The 26417-nt window shown below is 45.7% G+C and overlaps 1 protein-coding gene across 6 annotated transcripts in view; it reads right to left on the reverse strand.

The window, feature by feature from the left end:
* The window catches only part of RALY (RALY heterogeneous nuclear ribonucleoprotein), a 148872-nt gene that overhangs the window by 83740 nt on the left and 38715 nt on the right, over positions 1–26417 (reverse strand). For 3 of the 6 annotated variants that reach the window (XM_041732288.1, XM_041732289.1, XM_041732284.1), the window contains exon 1: positions 1298–1718. The exons of 2 other annotated variants lie outside the window; for them this stretch is intronic. The gene's annotated coding sequence lies outside the window, so the exon portion shown is untranslated. Of the gene's footprint in view, positions 1–580; positions 1253–1297; positions 1719–26417 lie in introns of those variants that run through there. One more of the 6 variants, XM_041732286.1, reaches the window with a different exon arrangement.

The following is a 26417-nucleotide window of genomic DNA, read 5'->3' on the forward strand; positions in this document are numbered from 1 at the left end:
CCATGGAGGGCAGCCCCAGTGGCTCAGCGGTTTAGCGCCTGCCTTCAGCCCAGGGCGAGATCCTGGTAACCTGGGATCGAGTCCCACGTTGGGCTCCCTGCATGGAGCCTGCTTCTCCCTCTGCCTATGTCTCTGATTCTGTGTCTCTCATAAATAGAATCATTAAAAATAAAATAAACCCTATAGAGAACACACACAAAGTTAGGGGGGAAGGGATACGCCATAAATAAAATAAAGAACCTCAGTTAAAATGACTTAAGCCTTCCTTGAGCCAAAAGCCCAGAGATCAGTAATTCATACGAATTTCCCTTCGCTGGGACCTCTCGTATCCTTTCATCTAGACACTAGCTTGGGAGTCAGGGGAAAAAAGGAGTGACCCAAGGTGAACTCAAAATACTCTGCACTAAGACCCTACACAAGTTCACACTAAGAAATAAATAACAGGTACTAATACCACGGCTTTATACTTCTGTGGCTACTGTGAACTATTTTTCCTCTTTGCACCTTGATTTCTGCTTTTGTAAAAGGGCATGACCCCAGAAGGCCGTCGAAGTTCCTGACCAAGTCCATTAAATGTTACCTGTTGGTATTAGACACTTCTCTCCCATATTAGTTCCCGAAATCCACAAACATCCTGCGAGGCGACTTTCTTTCCCCCATCTTACGGAGGGGCCGACTGAAGCTCGGCCGCACTGGGAACTGCGTGAAGTGCGAACACCGCACCAGCTCGAGGGCCCGTGGCTGCTCCTCTCCGAGCCCCAAGGTGTGCAACGAGCCCAGCAACGCTGGCGGTGGGGGCCGAGGCGGCGCTCAGGCCCGTGGGGAGCGAGGCAAGGCCAGTTCTGTGTGCCTTGGGGAGCCGGCAAGACCCAGCCTCGGAGGGAGAGCCGGAAGGAGCCCCGGCCGGGGCCAGAGCCCGGGCCCGGCCCGCCCAGGCCTCCCGGCGCGGCCTCCGCTCCTCTCCCTCCTCCCCTCGCCGGGCGGGGCGGGGCGCGAGCACAAAGACTCCAACTTCCGAGCGGGCGCGGGCCCACCCCGCCAACTCCTGGCCCAGGCCCGGCCCGCGGGGAGGAAGCGGCCGGGGGCAGGCGCGGATGGGCCGGGCCAGCGACACGGGGTTTGGGGGGAGGTGCGGGAGGAGGGGGCCGGGAGTTACTCTGGCTCCCAGGACGCCCAGAATGGCCGAAAAAAGAGTTTCTAAAAATAGGCAGCAACCCGCGCCAAGAGGTGGATAGCCGAAAAGGAACAAGGAACACTCCCCCGCACCCCTAAGGAGACGCCCGTGGCCCCCACTCACCCGCGCCGAGAGGTCTGGAGGAAGCCGCGCGGCGCGGAAGGAGGCGGTGCCGCCGCACTCGGGGGCGGAAGGGAGGGAGAGGAGGAGGAGGAGGAGGAGGAGGAGGAAGGCGGCCCCGGCCGCGGCGTGAGGAGCCGAGCACACACGCGCGGGAGTCGCCCCCGCCGCCGCCGCCGCCGCCCCCTCAGCTGCTCTCGGCTGCGCCCGCCCCGCGCCCGCGCCGCTCGCGCGCCCCGCCGCACTGACAGCGGCGCGAGCCCCGCAGCCGCGAGTCCTTCCCTCGGCCGCCACCACTGAAGTGCGCGGGGGCGGGGGGGCCCCAAACGGCTTTCCTCAGCTCGGCCCCGCCCGCCGTTCCGGCCCTGGCCCCGGGCCCTCCCTCTACGGCACCGCTTTTGTCTCCAGAGAAGGACACGGTGACACAAGCGCTGGGAGCCCGCAGCCCCACCCCGACTTAGCCCGGCTTCCCGAGCGCTTGGGCTCCCCCTACCCCCTCAGCCTCGCTTTGGAAAAGTCCAGAGCTTCGGCGGGGAGAAGAGGAAGGCGGGACCGGGGCGGGGCCTGACGGGGAGGAGGGGCTGGCGGGGGCGCCTGGAAGGCGGGGCTAAAGGCGGGAAAAGAGAGAGGCTCTCCGCCACCAATAAGCGAGCCGAAGGCGGGGCAGGGCTGGGAGGGTGGCGACGCCCGAGAGCAGAGACGCGGAGGGCAGGCGTGGAAGACCGTGCAGGCCGCGCGGAGCCTGCCGCCGGAGCTGTGCTTGACGGGAGGGGCTGTGGGTGGGGCTTGAGGGAGGCCGTGCCCGTAGGAGGAGTCCGAGGCTGGAGGGAGGCCGAGGCGAGGCTGCGGGAAGCGGAGCCCTTACGGGAGGAGGCCGAAGACGCGGCCGAAGAGAGAACCAGAAAGGAGGAAAAAACTGAAGCGGGGCAGAAGGAGGCGGGCCCGGAAGCCGAACAGGGAGGGAGGAGGGGGCCCAAAGGCGGCCACGGGGTGGGGGCGGGGGGTGGAAATGAGCCGAAGGAGGCGGGACCCAAAGGCGGGGTCCAGTCGGGCGGCTGGAGCTGGCGGGGGGCGGGGCCTGGAGGCGGGCCCCAAACACGTTGGCGGGGGGCGGCCCCCGAGGAGTGCGTGAGGGACGCGGTGGGACGGAGCTCCGGGTCCTTTCATTTTCAGGGAAGCAGGTACGTGGACTGGGCGAGCCGAGCTCGTTGCAGCCTAGGCTAGGACTGGGCGGAGAGGCCGCGGTTGGCTTGGGTTTGGGGAGGAGGTGCCCCTCCCACCTACAAAGGAGGTTAAATTCAAGTACCTTTACCCTGCTGGGATGCGGGAAATGTTTTATAACCCGATCTGGGTGGTGGTCCTCTCTACTGAATATTTCTCCTGTCGGAAACTCACCCAAAGCCATGTTCCAGCGTCCACGGAACAGCCGGAGGGGGTCTTCGAGAGCCCACGGAGACCACTGCCTTTCAGTCCTCAGCTATAGACTTCCTTGAAGGCTGAGAACTGTCCAATTTTCCATGAAGCCGACCTGGGATTTCATGATTGTATTTTCACATTGCCACCCCCAGAACCTGCCTAAGCCGGGACTGCTAAACAGGGCAGTTTGACTGGAATCCTGGCGCTGCAAGACCAACAATTACAGCTCCGCTTGGGTTGTTTGATGACCTCCGTGTCTCCCTTCAAAGGAAGAGAGATCATTTTTCTGTTTTTCTTTTCTTTTTTTTTTTTTTTTTTTTTTTAGATTTTATTTATTTGGAGAGAGGGAGAGACAGATAGCAAGAGAGCGTGAGCAAGGAGGATAGAGAGAAGCAGGTTCCCTGTCCAGCAGAGAGCTGGATGCCGGGCTGGATTCCAGGACCCCAGGATCATGACCTGAGCCAAGGCAGACGCTTAATCAACTGAGCCACCCAGGAGCCCCAAAGGAAGAGAAATCAAATTAGAGAAATAGTGGGACGCCTGGGTACCTCAGCGGTTGAGCATCTGCCTTGGGCTCACTCAGGGCATGATCCCGCAGTTCCAGGGTTTGAGTCCTGCATCGGGCTCCCTGCATTGAGCCGGCTTCTCCCTCTGCTTCTGTCTCTGCCTCTCTTTGTGTATCTCATGAATAAATAAATTTTTTTTAAGATTTATTTATTCATAATAGACACAGAGAGAGGCAGAGACACAGGCAGAGGGGGAAGCAGGCTCCGTGCTGGGAGCCCGGAGCAGGACTCTGTCCCGGGACTACCCCTGGGCCAAAGGCAGGTGCCAAACCGCTGAGCCACCCAGGGATCCCCAAATAAAATCTTAAAAAAAAAATTAGAGAAATAGTGACACTGAGACCAAGGCCAGGAACGTTCTTCCCCTACCTCTTCTAACTCTAGTTCCCTCTTATGCCTCAAGTCTCTACTTAACTATCACCTCCTCAGAGAGGCTTTTCCTGAACACCTCACCTAAAGATGTTTTCTAGGTTGGCCTCTTGTTCATTTCCTTCGTGGTATTTCTTAGTCTTATCACTTATTGGTCTGTGATTTTGTCTGTTTCCCCAGTAGAAGGTAAGTTCCATAAGACTAAGAATCTTTGGTTTAGTACATCACTGTTACTAGACCCTGCGCAATGTCTGGCATACTCCTATCTGGTCCTAAGATCCAGCCCTGCGTCAGGCTCCCTGCTCTGCCAGGTGCCTACTTTTTCCCTCTGCCCCTCCCCCAGCTCATATTCTCTCTCATTGGCTCTCCCTCTCTCTCAAATAAATGCAAATCTTTAAAAAAGAAAAATAGCAACATGCTGAGGCACCAGGGTGATTCAGTTGGTTGAGCTTCAGTTCATTTTAAAAAATTTTTTAAAAGAATTTATTTATTCGTGAGAGAGAGAGAGAGTCAGAGACACAGGCAGAGAAAGAAGCAGGCTCCATGCAGGGAGCCTACCTTGGGACTTGATTCTGGGTCCCCAGGATCAGGGCCTGGGCTGAAGGTGACGCTAAACCGCTGAGCCAACCGGGCTGCCCTGAGCTTCAGTTCAAACCAACCTCAGTTGGTTTCAGCTTAGGTCATGATAGCAGGATCATGAGATCCTGCCCCATATCGGGCTCCACACTCAGGGGAGAGTCTACTTGAGATGGTCTCTCTCTCTGCCCCTCCCCCTGCTTGCTCACTTACTCTCCCAAAAATAAATAAATCTTTTAAAAAATAAAATAAGAGCACCTAGGTGGCTCAGTTAAGTGTCTGCCTCCGGGTCAAGTCATGATCCTGGAATCCTGGGATCGAGCCCCACATGGGGCTCCCTGCTCAGCAGGGAGTCTGCTGCTCCCTCCCCTCTGCTCATTCGTGCTCTCTCGCTCTCTCAAATAAATAAATAAATAAAATTTCAAAATAATAAAAATTTAAAATAAAACAGCAACACCCTACTTCTCTGTATCCTTTCCAGCTGGATTTTTCTCCATAGTACTTATTACCACCTAAAATATGTTTGTTTTCTCTCTCCTGTCCCCACTTTTTTTTTTAAAGATTATTTATTTATTCATGAGAGACCAACAGAGAGAGAGAGAGGCAGAGACACAGGCAGAGGGAGAAGCAGGCTCCATGTAGGGAGCTCGACGTGGGACTCCATCCCAGGTCCTCAGGATCAGGCCCCGGGCCGAAGGCAGCACCAAACTGCTGAGTCACCTGGGCTGCCCTGTCCACACTTTCTACTACATCTTTGTGATCTTCACAAAGACAGAATTTTGTCTGTTCATTCCTCAGTCCCTAGAACAAATACTTGTTGAATGAATGACTATGAATTAAACAGAGAAGTGTTAGGAAAACTGTGTTGTCCAGGAGAGTCCCTGAAGATTAGAGCATGAAGGGAGATGATCTTGGGGTCATGAGATTGAGCCCTGCATCAGCTTCACACTTAGGGTGAAGTCTGCTCATGTGGTTATAGAAGCCAAGAAGTCCCATCATCTGCCGCCTGCAAGCAAGAGAACCAACAAAGCCAGTGGTATAATTCAGTCCAAGTCCAAATGCTCAAGAACCAAGAGCAATGATGTCCAATGTCCTGGGCAAGAGAAGATGGATGTCTCATTTCAAGCAAAGAGCATATTTGCCTTTTTCTTCTATTCTGTTCAGCAAATTAGCTGACACCCACCTGCACTAGTGAGGGTGATGTTAGTGTACCAATTCAAATGCTAATCTCTTCCAGAAACACCACCACAGACACACCCAGAAATGTTTTACCACGTATTTGGGCATGCCTTAGCCTAGTCAAGTTGACACATAAAATTGCCCCTCACGGCCATCACAAAGGAAAGCCAGCCAAAGAAATAAAGAGAATAAAAGCCACCACATGGAGGAGGGCAGGACTAAGAAAACACTGTAGAAAAAAATGAGCCAGGGACCTGATAAAATCATACCTGAAGCTTGACCCACCTCTGGACTTTTCCATGAACCAATGTCTTTATGGTTTGAGTAGTTTTAGTTGGCGTTTTCATAATTTGCAATGAAAACAGCTTTCCTAACAGATGAGTAGGGTCCAATAGGTGGAGGTATAATGCCTCATATTTTTATGGGGCATTTGTTTACAGAATGCTAAAGGATACTCCAGATAGGGGGAATAGCAAGTATAAAGGCAGGAATGTAAGAGCTAGAGGTTTCTATAAAGGCAGGAATGTAAGAGGTAGCACAAGGTATGAGCTGAATTGGGAAAGATGAGATATAAAAGGTAGGCTGGGGTGACGCCTGGGTGGATCAGTGGTTGAGCATCTGCCTTCGGCTCAGGGCGTGATCCCAGAGTCCCAAGATAGAGTCCTGGGACCGAGTCCCACATCGAGCTCCCTGCAGGCAGTCTGATTCTCCCTCTGCCTATGTCTCAGCCTCTCTGTGTCTCTCATGAATAAATAAATAATATCTTTTTTAAAATTTTTTAAACAAAAATAAAAGGTAGGCTGGGAGCCCTGGGTGGCTCAGTCAGTTAACATCTGGCTTCAGCTCAGCTCATGATCTCACAGTCCTAAGACTGAGCTCCACATTAGGCTCTCTGCTCTGCTGGGAGCTTGCTTCTCCCCCTCCCTCTGCCTCTGCCTGCTATTCCCCCTGCTTGTTCTCTCTCTGTTTCTCTCCGTCAAATAAATTAAAAATCTTAAACAAAAAAGGTAGGCTAGAACTAGTATCTAGAGGAACTGGTTTCTACACTCAACTTGGTAGAATCACTGAAGAGTTGTGTTTTTTTTTTTTTAACGATTTTATTTATTCATGAGAGACAGACAGAGTAGAGACACAGGCAGAGGGAAAAGCAAACTCCGTGCAGGGAGCCCAATGTGGGACTCGATCCCAGATCCCAGAATCATGCCCTGAGCCAAAGGCAGACGCTCAACTGCTGAACCACCCAGGCGTCCCAAGAATCACTGAAAAGTCTTGAGCAGAGATAAAGTGTCAGGACGCCTGGGTGGCTCAGCGGTTGAGTGCCTTCCTTCGGCCCAGGGTGTGATCCTGGAGTCCTGGGATCGAGTCCCACATCGGGTTCCCTGCATGAAGCCTGCTTCTCCCCCTGCCTATGTCTCTGCCCCTCTCTCTCTCACTGTGTGCCTATCATAAATAAAATTAAAAAAACATTTTTTTAAAAATGATAAAGTATCAAGGTTGGAAGAAACTTTAGAAGTAATCTCGTTCAACTTTGAGTTGTTTCATCTTCATTTCACAGATGAAAAAATGTGATGCAAATGAATCAGGATTTGAACCTGGGGCCAGCTGAGCCCCAAGGCATACATTCAACTTTCTCTCCCGACCACTAACTCTGCCCTGTGAGCTCATCTTGAATGAGTGAATCTCTCTTTAGAGATTTCACTCTGATGTTTGTAAACTACCTAAGCTAGGATTAGGAAAATGGATGTGAAAGAGGGGAGATTAGAAGGTGTGTTCATTGGAGGCAAGGAATAAAGGCAGGTAAATGAAAAGGAAGGGGGAGAGATGATAGGCAGTAAGGGAGAATCAGCAGGACCTGGAGAATGAGCAAATGGAGATGGAGGGTTATAAGAAGTCTTTGTGGAAGACAGGCTCGTCATTAGAACAGGGGTAAAAAAATCAGATGCGTCAGGTCCAGGCAGGTACCATAAATGAGCAAAGTGGGTTAGGTATAAGATGATAAAGAGTAATAAGGTCTTTAGTAAGATGGGAGTTCATGCTCCTTCTAGAGGAGGCAGCTACCACTTGTGTGGGATAGAGATGTTCAGTATTGCCAGTTGCCAGGTCTTAAAAGAAAAAAAAACCCCTCTAAATCCAGATTTTTATATGAAATCATCTGGCTTTTAAGTGCTGACAACTAAAAAAAAAAAAAAAAGTGCTGGCAACTAACTCAAAAAAAAAAAAAAAAGGCACTACCCTGGCCAAAAGACTCACATGTTAGGACTGAGTTTGACCTGTGAGCTGCTCGTTTGTGTCTTCTAATCAATTTAGGTCCACACCTCCCTTCACTACTTAACAGCTATGTGCTCTTGAGCAAATTACTTCACCTCTGAAGTCCCAGGTTGTTGTTGTTGTTGTTGTTGTTGTTGTTCTTCTTCTTCTTCTTCTTCTTCTTCTTCTTTCTTCTTCTTCTTCTTCTTCTTTCTTCTTTCTTCTTCTTTCTTCTTTCTTCTTCTTCTTTCTTCTCTTTTTTTTTTGAGATTCCATTTATTTATTTGAGAGCACACATACACAAGCAGGGTGGGGATGGGGCACAGGAAGAGGGAGAAGCAGACTCCTTGCTGAGCAGGAAGCCTGACTCAGCTGGATCCCAGGACTCTGGGATCATGACCCAAGCCAAAGGCAGGCACAGGCAGATGTTGAACCAACAGCCATCCAGGCACCTGTGAAGTCCCAGGTTGGGGATAATAAATTCCCCACATTGGATGGTTTTTAAAAATAAATGTATGTGGGCAGCCCCGGTGGCGCAGCGGTTTGGCGCCTCCTGCAGCCTGGGGTGTGATCCTGGAGACCCGGGATCGAGTCCCACATCGGGCTTCCTGCATGGAGCCTGCTTCTCCCTCTGCCTGTGTCTCTGCCTTTCTCTCTCTCTCTCTCTCTCTCTCTCTCTCTCTGAATAAATAAATAAATCTTAAAAAAAAAAAACCCACTAGCCTTTAAAAAAATAAATAAATAAATGTATGTAAAGTACTTAGCACAGTGCCTGACCTAGAGCAAGCAAACACTCAAAATCATTTTATCATCCGTGTGAAAGTTATTCTTTATCCTGTAACCTATGAAACCATGAACTAGAAAAACTAGAAAGGTTTTCAAAGACATCTTATCCAGGGGTTTTCAAATCAGTTACGCTATAGAGCCCTCTTTTAAGCCAGACCTTTCACAGAAAGGCAATGCATAAAACAGATGGGGGAGGGAGGTGGCTTTGAAGTAGGGGAGGGGACCCCAGAGTAGACCTCCCCATCCCCCCTGCCATAAACTACCCTCCTAAAGTTGTGGTCCCTCCGCAAAAATCCAGGGTATTGCAGAACACAGTTTGGGAATCATCATTATATTCCAGGTCCCATTTTACAGATAGGAAAACAGGCTCAGAAAGGCACAGAAATTTGCCTTAAGTTCAGTGACAGGAAGGAATTTCTGCCTCCCATGCTAATGCACTTCACTGTGGGAATGGGGCTCCCTCCTTTCTGTCCATTAGATTGAGAATAAGTTCTCTCTTGGTGCTTCCCTGATTAGGGTGAGGAGTAGCGACCTTTCCTGATTGGGGTGAGGGTGACCCAAAGCCCCAGGATATAGCCAGGCAGGGTTCTCAGTGGCCAACTAGGAGGTGGAAAACAAACTCAGACTTACAGAAATGGAAAAGGAATTTATCTGGAGGGTATTGGGAACTCAGGGAGCTGAAGTTGACAGATGATAGGCAGTAAGGGAGAATCAGCAGGACCTGGAGAATGTGCAAATGGAGATGCAGGGTTATAAAAAGGGACCAGGGACTTAGAGGTTGCTAAGGACTCCTTCCCAGTCCTGTCTCTCCTTCTCTCTGCATGTAAGCATTTCTGCTCAAGGCTGGACACAGCTGGGCAGCCTCGGTGGCACAGCGGTTTAGCGCCGCCTGCAGCCAAAGGCGTGATCCTGGAGACCCGGGATCAAGTCCCACGTCAGGCTCTCTGTGTGGTGCCTGCTTCTCTCTCTGCCTCTATGAATAAATAAAATAAAATCTTTAAAAAAAAAAAAAAAAGGCTGGACACAGCTGCCACAGCTCTCACAACTCTCAGCTGCTCCTCCAGAGAGCCTGAAACTTTCTACTTCCAGGTTTTGTTTTTTTTTTAATTTTATTTATTTATTCATGAGAGACACAGAGAGACAGAGAGAGAGAGAGAGGCAGAGACACAGGCAGAGGGAGAAGCAGGCTCCATGCAGGGAGCCTGACGTGGGACTCCATCCCAGGTCTCCAGGATCAGACCCTAAGCCAAAGGTGGCGCTAAACTACTGAGCCACCAGGGCTGCCCTACTTCAGTCTTAATGACAGAATTTTAGGGAAGGACTTTGATTGGCCCAACTCGAGTAGTTGCTCATCCTTAGACCAAGTATCCGCCACTGATAGGGTCAGGTACTGTGACTGGCCCGGTTTGAGCCAGGTCCCCACTCTGTAACCAATCATTGTCAATAGGGATATGGGATGGATAAAAAGATGGCAGCCTCCATTGGAATCACATGGTCAGAGAAGGGGAAGAGCATCTCTCTCCTCAGTGAAGCTTACCTCATCTCCCTGCCATGCACACTTGTCAGTGGCTAATTTTAAATGAAAAGTTCCACTCTCCAAGCTTTGTTGCCTTTTATTTATAACTATTAGAGAACACACATCCAGCTTACCTAGAGAATGGAGGCATATCTTATCAAGCTTTGTGTCCTTTCATCACAGTCAAACAAGAAGCCTCCATAAGTGCTGTCAGATTGGCTTGGACTGAACTGATTGATCCTTGGAGGTATTTTACTTGCCCATTTCACAGATAAAGAAATAAGACCTAAAAGAGGGTAACTCATATGTCATGAACACTAAAAGCTATCTATCAGAAGAGTTAAAGAAACAGGGGTGGAAACCTCTCATCTTCTAGTCTAGGGTAGATTTTTTTTTTCTAGAGTAGATTAAACACTTTATTTCTTGCCAGTATGGACATCTGAAAAGAATAGAAAACATTTCTCAGTTTTTTTGTTTTGTTTTGTTTTGTTTAAAGATTTTATATATGTATTCATGAGAGACACAGAGAGGCAGAGGGAGAAGCAGGCTCCATGCAGGGAGTCCAATGTAGGACTCAATCCTGGGATTCAGGATCACACCCTGGGCCAAAGGCAGTCGCTTAACCGCTGAGCCACCCAGGTGCCCCCATTTCTCATTTTTGATACACCCATTGACAAGTCTTAGCCAAGAGCCCAAATCTCCCTACTGTTCAATAATTGATGACATCAGAGCCAGATATCAAATGAACAGGCCTTGGTTCTAACTCCAACCCTGCCTCTTACTGGACAAGTTCTCAAGCTCTCTAAACCCCAATTTTCTCCTCTGTAAAGTGGGCATACATTACATTTACCTCTAAAGTTGGGAAGACTAGCGGGCAGCCCTGTGGTGCAGCTGTTTAGCACCGCCTGCAGCCCAGGGTGTGATCCTGGAGACCCTGGATCAAGTACCGTGTGGAGCTCTCTGCATGGAGCCTGCTTCTCCCTCTGCCTGTGTCTCTGCCTCTGTGTGTGTGTGTGTGTGTGTGTGTGTGTGTGTGTGTGTGTCTATGAATAAATAAATTTTTTAAAATCTTAAAAAAAAGTTTAAAAAATAAAATAAAGTTGGGAAGACTAGCAATAATGTGTACAGTGTCCCTGACATATAGAAAGTCCTCAAGAAATAGTAAGCTCTTCTAATGATTGTTGTTGATGATAAAGAGGATGAAAAAACAAGAGTTCTAACTTCTCAAAGGAAAGAAAATTGTTCCTGAGGCTCTTCTCTTGGAAAGCGTTAAGTCCATATCTTTCCTGAACAAAGGAATTCCCTTTATTAGGAAGGAAAGAGAAGGAGGGAGAATGAGCAAACTGTGACAGTCTCTACTTTTCCCTGAACTTTGCTCTGCCTTCTCTACCCCAAACTCTGCTCCATCCCACTGCAGTGCTGAGCTCAGGTCACATTCACGCTGTTGTGAGACCACCAGCTTTGAGCCACCCTAACTGGGAAGGAGGAAGTGCATGTGGCAGAATCAGGCCTCCCCACAAAAGCAGATAACAGGGCTGGAACATATGGCCCCCACCCCTACTACTGGTGGCTCAAGGTTACTGGGGAAGAGGTTAATGGAAGGTTGTTTGTCTCTAATTCCTCACTGGCTCAGCCCTAGAGCCCTATCTCTCCTCTCTGCCTTACTACTAGTTCTCCAAATTTATCAAGCAGCAGACAGGCTGGCATCCTTAAAGTATGATCTTCATTAAGTAGGGAGCAAATCATTCCATACCTTCCTTCCCAATGCCTCTTCACCAGGAACTTTCAGCCTCCTAACAAGGGGGGACACCTCCTCCCACTTCCCAGTGCCCTTCACTCCACCCCCACCCCCACTACTGCATCCATGAGCCACAACACCAAGATCAAATGCAGCAACATTAATTGAAATTGACATTAAGGGTTGCTCAAGTAGAAGCACATTAGAAGAAATATAAAGGAAGGTTTTGTGTCTGTGGCATTTGTTCTAATGAAAAAAGCCATCTCTAGAGCATCTTATTCAAAAAAGATTGAGAGCCCAGGAAATGACAGATACATGAGGCCACTGGAGTGATCACTGGCAAGATCAGTGGAAAAACCACATATCTGAGCCCAGCCTAAATTGCACAATCATGAGCAAACAAAATGGTTGTTTTAAACTACTAAGTTTGGGGGTGCTTTTTTTCTTTTTTACATAGCAATAGACAATCAAAACAGCAATAATGTTCAATAACCTTTTCTAGCTCCATAAAATTCTCAAAGCCTTCCGACACCTAAAAATGGGACTGTTATAACCTCATTTTACAGATGGGGAAGCTGAGGCCCAAAGAGCTAACCTACTCATACACTTCTGAGTCAGCTCCTTCCACTGCATCTCCCACTGCAATAACTTCAATCCAGATGAATAAATTTATTTTTTTAAGATTTTTTTTAAATTTATTTATTCATGAGAGACACAGGCAGAGGGAGAAGCAGGCTCCACGCAGGGAGCCCGATGTGGGACTTGATCCTGGGTCTCCAGGATCACACCCTGGGCTGAAGGCGGCACTAAAACGCTGAGCCACCCAGGCTGCCCTATTTTTTTAAGATTTTATTTATTTATTTATTCATGAGAGACACAGAGAGGCAGAGACATAGGCAGGAAAAGCAGGTTCCCTGTGGGGGCCCGATGTAGGACTTGATCCCAGGACCCCAGGATCATGCCCTGAGCCAAAGGCAGAAGCTCAACCACTGAGCCACCTAAGTGTCCCCAGATGAGTAAATTTATAAATAGCAGCGGAAGGAGGTGTTGTAAAGAAGTAGCACTGGACTTGGAATCCCAATGGCCCAGTCTGAAGTTGGCCATTGCTTGGCTGTGTGAGCTTAGACAACTCAAACCACTTCCCTCAGTCAGTTAAGCATCTGTTTTGGGCTCAGGTCATGATCTCAGGGTCCTGGGATTGAGTCCCATATCAGGCTCCCTGCTCAGAGGGGAGCCTGCTTCTCCCTCTCCCTCTGCTGCTCTTTCTCTGTCAAATAAATCAAGTCTTTAAAAAAAAATAAAAATAAACCACTTCCCTCTCCAAGCCTCAGCCTCTCTTTCCAATATTTCAGTGAAGGGGAAAGCTCAGAAGCTCACAGGGACCAAGCATGTAACAGACAAGGAAAGTGGGCCAGGGGCGGGGGAGGGGGGTGTTACCAGCTCCAGCAGTGTTACCGTGTGGAATCTGGGCCCAGTGTGGCCAGATTGCCTGATTTTTTTTCCCTTGGAGAGATAGGAAATACAGGTTATAATGTGAAGTTTCCCAATATTAAAATGTTATGAATTCATTTGAATTTTTAAAAAATACTGTGGGACAAAAAAAATTATATCCATTTAGTCTTTAGGCTGCTGTTTTGAAACCTTTTGACCACATTATTTTAAAATGCCCTGCCAGAGTTTACACCGTCATCAAATAAGGATACCTACCTGTCCTACTTCTGCCCTATACACACATAACATTTCCATCTATCTCACATCATAGAGCCTGAAGAGCAAAGAAAGCCTTGGGTGTGGCCACCATGTTTTTCCACGGAATCTAGCCTGCCTACACTTCTGCAGGTGGTACAAAGGCCTAGCCTCAAATGCCTGAAGTGGGTAGAACCTCAGTAGAGGACTAGGAGTGGAAGGGAAATAACATCTCCTCCATACCTACTATGTGCCAGTCATTACAGTAGACTCTTGGCAGCATCACATAGTTGCAAAGAGCCCAGACCTTCCAGTGAGATGGACCTAGGTTTGAATCCTGACTCTGCCAGGGAACCTTAGTCAGTTAACTGTCTGCCTCTGGCTCAGATCATGGTCTCAGTGGTCTGGGATCAAACCCCACATTGGGTTCCCTGCTCTGCGGGGAGTCTGCTTCTCCATCTCCCTCTGCCTCTCCCCTGCTCATTCTCTCCCTCTCTCTCCCTCTCTCTTTCTCTCACTCTCTCATGCGCTCCTTCTTAAATAAACAAACAAATAAATAAAAAAAATTTTAAAAATGTTTATTTTTTTATTTATGATAGTCACACACAGAGAGAGAGAGAGGCAGAGACACAGGCAGAGGGAGAAGCAGGCTCCATGCACCGGGAGCCCGATGTGGGATTCGATCCCGGGTCTCCAGGATCGCACCCTGGGCCAAAGGCAGGCGCCAAACCGCTGCACCACCCAGGGATCCCATAAAATCTTTTTTTAAAAAATGAATCCTGACTCTGCCACTTGTGAATTATATATCCTTTTGCTTGTCCTTTGCCTCTCTTGGCCTCAGTTTACTTATTGTTAAGAACAGAAATCTTAATGTTTCCAGTCTCTCAAGGCTTTGGTGGGAATTAAACAGAAAAGTGTATATGTGGCATATATTGTGAATTGGCTACCCTCAAATTGTTTACAGCCTCCCTTGCCATGAAGGCTGGCTTGATTTCCTAAGTTCCCTATCAGGTAGGGTTGCCCCTACAACTTAGATGACAGAGTTCTGGCTAGTGATATGTAAGTGAAAGTTGCTTGGTATTTTTATCAGAGAAATATTTTTTTTAATTCAAGTATAATTAATATACAGTTATACTAGTTTGAAGTGTACAATATAATGATTCAACAGTTCTATACATTACTCAGTGCTCATCATGTTAAGTGTACTTCCTGAAAAGTTTGTTTTTTAGAGACAGACAACTGGCATTCTTCAGCCTTTTGTATTTACTTCTGTGTTCTGCCTAGGACACAAATGTGAATGCACAGAGGCATGGCAGCCATCTTGAAATCTTGAGAACAAAGACTGACTTGATAAGAATGATAAAGCAGAAAAAGCAAGCCTGGGTTCCTCTAGACTTCTTATGTGAGATAAATGAAGCCCTATATATTCATGCCACTGTTACTTTTGATTTTTGCTCCTTGCCGCCAAGCATATTTGAGTCGTACAATGCAATTGGTTCAGTGTAGTACTCATTATTTTACCTATGTTACTTTTTATAATCATAACCACCTATGCTGAGAGTATTATATTTTTTAAGATTTTTATTTATTTAGTTATTTGAGAGAGAGTGAGTGGGAGGGAGAAAGAATCTGAAGCAGGCTCCACACTGCAGCACCCAACGCAGGACTTGATCTTGTGACACTGAGATCATGACCTGAGCTGAAACCAACAGTCACATGCTCAACTGACTGAGCTTACCCAGGTGCCCCTATGCTGTGAGTATTATTACTCTCAGTTTAGAAGTGGAGAAAATCAGACCTCTTCCTAGAGTGAGTTATAAAATTTCAATGAAATGGGTAGCCATAATAACAGCAAACATTTATCAACATTTTTATGTTCCTGGCACTGTTCTAAGTGCTTCACAACTATTAACTCACTCCTTACATCACCCCTGGAGGAAAATGTTATCATTATTCTCACCTAGCAGATGAGGAAACTGAGAGCAAAGAGGTTAAGAGACTTGCCCAAGGTCATATGGCTAGCAAGTAGTAGATCCAGAATTTGACCTCAGCAGTTTTAGGATAATGCCTGGCAACTGGGGATGTGTGATATGTGATATGTGTGTGTGTGTTTTAATTGGAAAAAAAAGAATGCAACTCACAGAAATTGTGACTTATCTAAAGCCACACAGGAGGAGGTGATAGGAGGAGGTGATAAATTTGAATCCAGGATTTGGATCCATGTCTGGCTGACTCCAGACCCACATCATTAAGGGGATCCCCATGGGTGTAGTGGCATGTGGCCTGCAGTGTTGAACAGTCACATATATTTGCATCATGATGAGAGGCTATGCAAAGAGAAAAGCCTAGAACCATCCTCAAGGCTGCTGCCCCATCCAGATGAAGAATCCAAGACCCAGAGATGGAACATGACTCGCCCATGGTCACCCAAATAGAAAGGGGGCAGTGCTGGGCATGGGATCCGTGGAGCTCTACTCCATGACTGTGAGGACATAGAGGTTGCAGGAGGGCTGTTCATCCTTGATCATAATAATCCCTGAAGACACCAGGGTGTAGTGGCACCAAGTAATTACTCAGCCATTATTTATATTAATTAAGAGGCCATTAAATTGAAGGGACACACATAGCCCTTCAGTCACCAGCCAGTGTTCTGACAGTTTCACTATTCTCTATACATCAAACTATACTTGTGTGGGGTGCAATGAGCAGCCCCTCACACCCTGGTTCTTTACTAAAGAGCTTAATTGTCTGAGAGAAAATACCAGCATCTGGCCCACCTCTAGGTGAAGCTACAATAAAAAAAATTGAAATCAAATGGCTTGAATCTCAGAAGAGAAGGGGGACACCGGTAGGGAAATATAGAGTACATATTCATTCAACAAATACTTAGCGTTTTTATGTGCCATGCACAGTGCCATGAACTATGAAAATGGCAAAGGCCAAAGCAGGTAAAGGCCCTGCCTATATGGAGATTGTATTTGTAGGACGATTGAAATACACCCTGTACAACTCATAGGCACACACACACACACACACACACACACATACACAAAGTATAGGTTACTTTTTATAAGTGACCTAAGTTTTTTTCTGTGTCTCCCCTATTATTAAGAGAGAAAAATATAAATGTGATTTTTTTAATGAATGAAGAGGAAACTCCCCATTTTTGGTGGGACTTCGGTTTTATTATTTTTTTAAAGATTTTATTTATTTATTCATGAGAGACACAGAGAGAGAGAGAGAGAGAGAGAGGCAGAGACACAGACAGAGGGAGAAGCAGGCCCCATGCAGGGAGCCCGACGTGGGACTTGATCCCGGGTCTCCAGGATCAGGCCCTGGGCTGAAGGCAGCGCTAAACCACTGAGTCACCCGGGCTGCCCTATAAATGTGATTACTAATAGAACCTTAGTCTCTAAGGTTCTCTAAGTTGAAAACACTCTCATGTAGGTATTTAGCATCTTTTGATTTAAAGCTTCATCTTTCTTCGACCCCTACTCCTTCCTCAACTCAAGTTGGTATATGGGTGTCAGTCAGTCCATACATGGATCCTTGTGCTGTCCTCTCAGACAGTTACCTAAGAGATCAGGAGACAGCATGTAGACTCATATGTGGACCACCCTCCCCTCCCGACTGATTCAGTGGAAGGGTAGGAAACCCCAGGATACCATGGCTTAGGAGAAGGAAGACCCATCTGTAGTCCAAAACCAGAGCCCTCCCGTATCTCCTCAGCACTCATCTCCATGCTCTAAGATGATTACTGCAGCTATGACCCAAAACACCTAGCCACAGAAGCATGCTTGGGCCATGCACTAAACAATGCAGCATTACTGGTGATGATGCCCACAGAAATATCCTTCAACCAATTACAGATGGGAAGTTGATGGCTACACCAGCGTCCTCACCCATCATACAGGATAACTCAGAACGGTGTTCATGTCTCCCAGAGTTTCCCAGTGGGAATAGCTCCAGTTTGCCCACAGTGGTAAATTACATGATCACACATAAATCATTGGCAGCCCTTCCTTCACTGCCTTGCTCCCCACTCTACCAACAGTGTCTCCTGAAATCATCCCCCAAATTAACTACTTGCTCTCAAATTCTTGTTCTAAGGTCCGCAACTGAGCAAATCCTAAGGCACTATCCATTTAATAGCTTTTAAATGTCATATTAGGTGATAATAGACAGTAAGCAAATATACAGAAGCTCCCTTTATCTCATGTTATCAAGTGCATCAAAAATATTAGTCCAAATGTGGATTAATTATAACATATGATACATATATACATCAAACATTTTCATTTAGTCTAAAGTAAATAAATATACAGTCAGATGCCAATCTTTTGACAGAGGACCAATCTTTAGAAAATTCAACATTACTCTTTAGAAAATTCAACATTACTCATGAAGGCTTCTAGGTGAGTGGAGATATACCTGGAGAGAACTTGAAGAGGCAAGGGGATGACAGAAGAGAATTAATTGGTGCCATGGCAGAGCCAGCTCTAGAACTCAAGGCTGTGAGTTCCAACCCTCATGTTAAGGTTAAAATGCCCCAAATTTCGGGCAGCCCAGGTGGCTCAGCGGTTTAGCACCGCCTTCAGCCCAAGGCCTGATCCTGGAGACTCGGGATCAAGTCTCACATCGGGCTCCCTGCATGGAGCCTGTTTCTCCCTCTGCCTGTGTCTCTGCCTCCCTGTGTGTCTCTCATGAATAAATAAATAAAATCTTTTAAAAAAAAAAAAAGCTCCAAGTTTCAAGCAGTCACAGTGAAGCTGGCCAGCAACCAGTCCTCCCCAGGGCCCAGGCACAGTAGGAGACCATATTTCCAAGCACCACTGCCCCAAAGAGGTGGGCAACTGCTGTCCAGTCCAGGACAGCATTTAACCTGCTCCACCCAGTAACCCATAGAGACCAAATACAGAGGGACCTCAAAAGAGTGTGAGGAGGAACCACCTTCCAGAATAGTCTGTTATTTTATAACAGGGTCATGGGATCTCCAAGTGGGAAGTCTTCCAGCTCACTTCACCCCCTACCACTGTATAGATGGGCTCCTAAGGTAAGATTGAGGAAAGGGCTTGTTACCAACTTTATAGTTCTATAACTGATTTTATTATTACTGATTAGAAATCAAGGTAAACACTATAATTACCCTCCCGTCTCCATAAAAGTGATGGAGTTGGAGGGGGGGGAATGGGGGAAATGGCAGAGGGAGAGGGAGAGAGAATCTCAAGCATACTCTGCTATGAATAAATATAACTTTTTTAAAATAAGAGGAAGTGGGGTTTCCCGGGGTGGCTCAGTGGTTTAGAGTGGTTTAGAGCCACATTCAGCCCCGGGCGTGATCTTGGAGTCCCGGGATCAAGTCCCACATCGGGCTCCCTGCATGGAGCCTGCTTCTCCCTCTGCCTGTATCTCTGCCTCTCTCTGTGTGTGTCTCTCATAAATAAATAAAATCTTAAAAAATAAAATAAGAGGAAGTCACCTGGGTGGTACAGTCAGTTAAGCCTCTGACTCTTGGCTTTGGTTCATGTTGTGAGATGGAGCCCTGAGTTCTTGCTCCCTCCCCCTGCCCCTCCTGCTTGTGCATGTGCACACTATCTCTCTCTCTCTCAAATAAATAATTTTTTTTGAGAGAGTACAGACAGAGAGAGAGCAAGAAGGAGAAGCAGATTCTCTACTGAGCTGAGACCCCGATGCTGGGCTTGATCCTAGGACCCTGAGATCATGATCTGAGCCGAAGGCAGATGCTCCTTCAACTGAGCCACCCAGGTGCCCCAATATATAAATCTTAAAAAAAAAAAAAAAAACATTAGGCCAATTAGAGACATCTCCTGGAATTTCTTACACCAGAACTAAGGTAGAGACTTTCTTTATCTTTTAGGAGTTGTTAAAGCTGAAAGGCTATGATTCTAGAGCTGCTAAAGGTCACATTCCCCTCCTGGGGAGAGAGCCCATCTGTGATCTGTGGTAAGCAAGAATGGCCCCAACAAGTAAAGAGCAGCAAAGAAAAGTGAGAGAGAGAAGCACATGACAGTATTTGGATATCTGAACCTACTCCTCACTAGAATCAGTTCTACCCTGTGCTGTCCATGGTTTGGTTATGTGAGCCAGTAAATCCCCTTTTGTGGTCCTAGTTAGAGTTGGGTTTCTACCACTTCCAATAAAGAATCTTTGACTAATACAGATATCCCTAGCAATGGAAAAGATGAACAGCCTTCAAGTGGCCCTTCCAGGCAACAGACATTCACAGTCAGAGGCTGGGACAACAGAGGAGGGGCCACAGAGAGGTGACTGCTAATAGCTAGTCTTTAAGTATATAGGAAATAGGGATCCCTGGGTGGCGCAGCGGTTTAGTGCCTGCCTTTGGCTCAGGGCACAATCCCACGTCGGGCTCCCGGTGCATGGAGCCTGCTTCTCCCTCTGCCTATGTCTCTGCCTCTCTCTCTCTGTGTGTGACTATCATAAATAAATAAATAATTTTTTAAAAAGTATATAGGAAATACCTTCTTGGGAATACGCATAATTCTTTTTATATATACACACACACACACAGACACACACACACTAACATGCTCATACACACATACTAGGGATAAAAGGGACAAAGAACTTTAAGAAAAGGTATTGCCATCACAGAACACTGAGTCAGGTACTTCTTTCACCCCCTTGTAAAGCCCAGACCCTAGGTATGTTCTAATTATATAAGGCAGCAGAAAAATTAGACACATTAGCTATTGTTCTCTTATTCTCTCTTTCCTGAATCATTTCTAAATTAATGTATTACCTTTTATAACTTTAAATAGCCATAAAAACTAGAGCAGATACATTCTTTATGAAGAATCGCACAACTTGTATGTATCTCCTCTCAAACAGAAGGGCTTCTATGCCTATAAAAGCTTGAACATAAAGCACTGGGGTTATTTGTCAATTTCTCCAGGAGCAGGACCCAGTCTGGGGGAGGGCAGAAGAGGAAGCTTAGAAGTATAAACTTGGCACCAATGTTTTATGTCTTTCTTTTTTTTTGGGGGGGGGGGATGTTGGTTAATTAAGAAAAGTGAATGTAAGTGTTTTTAAAGCCCTGTTCTGGGAGGTGGGGAAGGAACCCACTGCGTGAATGTTTATCATTTGAGGCTTAATTGTATTTTGATACTGTAGGATTGAAGGGAGAATATGGGGAAGGCTTTGCAAAGGGCCTTGAGGCCCTGTGTGAGTAAAAAAAAAATGACAAGTGACAAGGGGAATCATGGGCTTTTGATAGATGATAGATTAGACTGTTGTCAGGAGTATCTCCTCCCTTCCCCTCCACCTCCATGGGTGGAGTATACTTCCTCACCTCCTGACTTTGGGCTTGGCCATTAGAGTTGATCTGGCTAGTAGGCTTAAAATATACTTGTGTAGTTGGACATGCTTTCTTACAATTCAGCCATCACCAAGAAAGAAATATGTTCTGGTTAAGCCCCTGGATCTAGTGGAAGGGTAAGAAACACATGGGAGTAGAGAGCCACACAAGCCAACTTGTTGAGTGAAAGAGAGCCATTAAGCTAACCAGGAAACTCAAAACTAAAAACCAAATGTCATATGCCATGGTGTTTGAGGTTGATTGTTGTGTGGCATTACTATAACAAGAGCTAACTGGGGTGCCTAGGTGACTCAGTCAGTTAAGTATCTGCATTCAGCTCAGGTCATCATCCCAGGGTTCTGGGATTGAGCCCTGCATTGGGCTCCTTGCTCTGCGGGGCACCTGCTTTTCCCTCTCCCTCTGCCTGCCACTCCCCCTCCTTGTGCTCTTTCTCTGTCAAATAAATAAATAAAATCTTTAAAAAGCAAAACAGGGGCAGCCCGGTGGGGTGGCGCAGCGGTTTGGCGCCGCCTGCAGCCTGGGGTGTGATCCTGGAGACCCAGTATCGAGTCCCACATCAGGCTCCCTGTGTGGAGCCTGCTTCTCCCTCTGCCTGTGTCTCTGCCTCTCTCTCTCTCTGTGTCTATGACTAAATAAATAAAATCTTAAAAAAAAAAAAAGCAAAACAAAACAATAGCTGATACAAGATATTACGTGTTGGTTTCCCTTGAACATGAAAACTGGTGAACCCAGGTAACATTTGGGCTGTATTACTAACAAAAGTTAAAATACCAAAGTGAGCAAATCTTTTACCTTTCATTATAACTGATTTTATTATTACTGATTAGGAATCAAGGTAAACGCTATAATTGCCCTCCCTTATCTTCATAATCTACTGGCCTTATGCTATGGTTTCAGAAATTGAAGAAAGAATGGTGGAGTTTCAGCTCTGGGACCTCACAACGTCTCCTAACCTATCTGATCTGGGACATGGGGCTTGTAATTGGGATATCCATGGGTGGGATTTGTTGGCAGAGGCAATCCACCATGAGCCCTGAGCACTCATGCATGTTCTTACTGCATAAGCCAAGATTGTAGGCCCTGACTACCCTTTATCCAGGTCATTTTCAGGGTTGTGTTTAAGACAAGCAACCTTAAGGACACCTGGGTGGCTCAGCGGTTGAGCATCTGCCTTTGGCTCAGGGTGTGATCCTGGAGTCCCCAGATGGAGTCCCGCATCAGACTCCATGCAGAGAGCCTGCTTCTCCCCTCTGCATATGTCTCTGCCTCTCCATGTGTGTCTCTCATGAATAAATAAATAAATAAAATCTTAAAAAAAACAAACAAACAACAAACAACTTGAAGGATGAAGTAATGTCTTCCCTTCCAATAAAGAGCAGGCCTGTTACCACTCCCTGCGAAAGTAGTAAATTCTCTGAGCTCAGTGTTGTCCTATAAACACAGCTCACTATATGTGTAGGCCCATCTGTATCATCTCCTGGGGAACTAGGAGACATGGGGATAAGTAGAAGCCTGACATTCTGGCTACACCCTCTCTGTCCCTGTCTCTGCCCTAGGAGCCTGTCTTCTGCCAACACTCATGAAGCAGCCTAGGTTTTCAGCTTGTAAGTAGGGTAAAATGGCAATCCCTTCCTAGCTCCTGACACGGGTCACCTCCCATGAAGGTTAACTGTCCTGTGCCATTCTGGGGCAATATGAAGCACCAGCCTGGGAAAGGGAACTTTGTAAATTCTCAAATGTTTGGGTTTTTTTTTTGTTTTTTTTTGTTTTTTTTTTTTTTTTTTTTTTAATTCTCAAATGTTAAGGTTCAAAGGAACTCTTGGGATCAGAAGAAAAGCTAAGTGCAATGATTCCTAGAAAGCAGGCTGTGTCCCTGGTGTGTCACAAGATGATTTTAGATGGTATGTGGAAGAGCATGATTTTAAATTTTAGTGGCAATTATTCCTAATATGTGCTACAAAAAAGGTTTTCCTCTTTAAAGATATATTTAAAGAAAAAGAACAGGTAAACTTAAATATATACTTAAATAAGACTACAAGTGTGTATGTTAGATGTGATTTTTTAAATTTTTATTTTATTTTATTTTTTTAAAGATTTTATTTATTTAGTCATGAGAAACAGAGAGAGAGAGAGATAGAGAGAGAGAGAGGCAGAGACACAGGCAGAGGGAGAAGCAGGCTCCATGCAGGGAGCCCCATGTGGGACTTGATCCTGGAACTCCAGGATCACACCCTGGGCCCAAGGCAGGCACTATACCGCTGAGCCACCCAGGGATCCCCTGATGTGATTTTTTTTTAAGATTTTATTTATTTATTCATGAGAGACACAGAGAGAGAGAGAGAGACGCAGAGACACAGGCAGAGGGAGAAGCAGGCTCCATGCAGGGAGCCCGACGTGGGACTCAATCCCAGGCCTCCAGGATCAAGCCCTGGGCTGAAGTCGGCACTAAATCGCTGAGCCATAGGCTGCCCTAAATTAGATGTGATTAACTGAAACTAAGAAAGAAAACAAATCTTTTTTTTTTTTTTAAACAAATCTTTATAATGACTCAAACCCAAAGAACCAGATATGATGATCTCACATAATTGAAAGTCTGGATGTTCCAGTTTTCTACTGCTATATAGCAAAGCTTCCCACTTAGTGACATACGTTCACAGATTTTGAAGATCAAGAATTCAGACAGGGCACGATGGAGATGATTTCTCTCTGTTCCAACAATGTTTAGGGTCTTATCAAGGAAGACTCTAACTGCTGGAGGTGACTCAACTGGAATGATCTGAAGACTTCTCTTCACATGTTTGACACCTAGGCTGGCATGACTCAAAGGCTGAATTCAGTAGGGGCTGTTGACCACAGAACCTACACATGGCTCCTCTATGTGGCTTGGGCTTCCTCATAGCATGGCAGATTCAGGGTAGTCAACTTCTCACATAGTGGCTCAGGGTTTCAAGAGCAAGTGTTCTAAAGAATAAGGCAGCAGCTACATACATGGTCTTTTGTGACCCAGCCTCAAAAATCACATTGAATCAGTTCTGCTGTACTTTTTTTTTTTTTTTCAAGATTGTATTTATCTATTTGGGAGGGGTGGTGCACAGGGAAGAGAGAATCCCAAGCAGACCCTGAGCTGAACACAAAGCCTGACATGGGCCTGAATCTCACAACCTCAAGACCCAGAACTGAGCCAAAATCGAGTCAGATGCCCAACTGACTGAGCCACCCAGGCACTCCTTTGCCGTACTCTTAAAATAGTCACAAGCTCACCAGGCTCAAAAAGAAAGGACATAGACATGACCTTTTGATGGAGAGTATGTCAAAGAGTTTACAGATGTAGCAAAATTAAATTCCAAAAGACCCAAAGCTGGTGGCTTTAAATATATCATTTTTTGTTTTATTTTTGTTAAAGATTATTTATTTGTTTGGTGGGAAGACACAAGCAGGGGGAGGGGCAAAGGAAGAAAATCTCAAGGAGACTTTGTGCTGAGCATGGAGCCCAATGCAGGGCTTCATGTCACCATCCAGAGATCATGACCTGAGCCAAAATGAAGAGTCAGGTGCCTAACAGACTGAGTCACCCAGGCACCCCGAAGTATATCATTTTTAAAAAGAAACTAGAGGTATTTATACTTAAGATGCTGCCTCCAAAGTGTTCAGTAATTTTGCTTGTTATTATTACTTGATTCTTCCAGATTTCTCCCCACATACACTAACATATATAAATACATAAATATCATGCACACAGATAAAACAGTCTATACCTCTCTATGTTTAAAAAACTACAATGTGGATATATCTCTTCACATCTGTGTCTATAAAATGATCTCTTTTTAAAAAACTTCTTATTGTGGAGGGGCACCTGGGTGGCTCAGTGGTTGAGCATCTGCCTTTGGCTCAGGTCGTGATCCTGGGGTCCCAGGATCGAGTCCCACATTGGGCTCCTCGCAGGGAGTCTGCTTCTCCTTCTGCCTATGTCTCTGCCTCTCTCTGTGTCTCTCATGAATAAATAAAATCTTTAAAAATAAATAAATAAATAAAATTAAAAACTTCTTATTGTGGAAAATTTTAAACATATACAAAAGTGGAAGAAATCTTATAACAAAATCCCATGTGCCCATCATCCTACTCCAGTGATTATCAATTTATGGAGACTCTAGTTTCATTTCTGCCAACATCTACCTCCTTTCCTCTCATATTATTTTGAAGCAAAATTCAGACATCATATTATTCCATTAGCAAACATTTTTTTTAGCAAACATTTTCGTATGCATTAGAGCTATCCCTTTTTAAAGATTTTATTTATTTATTTATTTATTTATTTATTTTTTTTTTTTAGAGCTATCCCTTTTTAAAGATTTTATTTATTTATTCATGAGAGACACAGAGAAAGGCAGAAATATAGGCAGAAGGAGGCTCTCACATAAGAAATTCCTTTATTTTGTTGGCATGGAAAAGGACTGTCTAATTGTGACTCAAATTCCAAATAAATTTGACAGGGAGAGAGAAAGAGAAGAAAAAGGAAGAAGGAAGGAAGGAAGGAAGGAAGGAAGGAAGGAAGGAAGGAAGGAAGGAAGAAAAGAAAAAATATCTGCATGGCAAAAATGCCAGAATCAAATTTAAAAAGACAAGTAATATATTGGAAATAATTTTTTCTGTAACTCCTATCTCAGACAAAGGACTAATCCCCTAATATGTAAAGAGCTCTGACAACTGAAAAGAACAACCCAATACTAAAATGGGCAAGGATAAAAACAAATAATTCACACAAAAAAATAAATGCATGAAGAGATGCTCAAATTAACTCGGAATAAGAAAAATGCAAATTAAAACACCGATTTGCTATTTTTCACTGTCAGATTGGCAAAAATTCTATTTTTTTAATTTTTTTATTTTTATTTTTTTAAATTTTTATTTATTTATGATAGTCACACACAGAGAGAGAGAGAGAGAGGCAGAGACATAGGCAGAGGGAGAAGCAGGCTCCATGCACCGGGAGCCTGATGTGGGATTCGATCCTGGGTCTCCAGGATTGCGCCCTGGGCCAAAGGCAGGCGCTAAACCGCTGCACCACCCAGGGATCCCCCCAAAATTCTAACAATACACTCTGTTAGGGAGCCCACAGTGGTCTTATTTATCTCTGGTGAAGAGAATAAACAACATAAATTGGTGCAACCCCTATGGAAGGCAATTTACAAATATCAAAATTTAAAATACATATGCTGAGGGACACCTGGGTGGCTCAGCGGTTGAGCATCTGCTCAGGGCATAATTCTGGGGTCCTGGGATTGGGTCCCATGTCAGGCTCCCTGCATGGAGCCTACTTCTCCCTCTGCCTATGTCTCTGCCTCTCTCTATCTCTCTGTCTCTTGCGAATAAATAAAATCTTTAAAAAAAATAAAATAAAAACTGAGGCATGTGGCTGGTTCAGTTGGCTAGGCATCCAATCTTGATTTCAGCTAAGGTCATGATCTCAAGGTCATGAGATAGAGCCTCACATCTAGCTTTTCACTGGATGTAGAGCGTGCTTGGGATTCTCTCTTTCCCTCTCCTTCTGTGCCTTCCACCTGCTCTCCCTAAAAAATAAAATAAAATATGCCCTTTGACCCAAAAACTCTTTTTCTGAGAATTTATAATAGCAACACTTACTAATAAGTGTAAAATGATGAATGTACAAGGTTATTTGTTGCAAAACTGTT

This window comes from Vulpes lagopus, chromosome 18, assembly GCF_018345385.1.
Source record: "Vulpes lagopus strain Blue_001 chromosome 18, ASM1834538v1, whole genome shotgun sequence".
Classification (NCBI taxonomy): Eukaryota; Metazoa; Chordata; class Mammalia; order Carnivora; family Canidae; genus Vulpes; species Vulpes lagopus.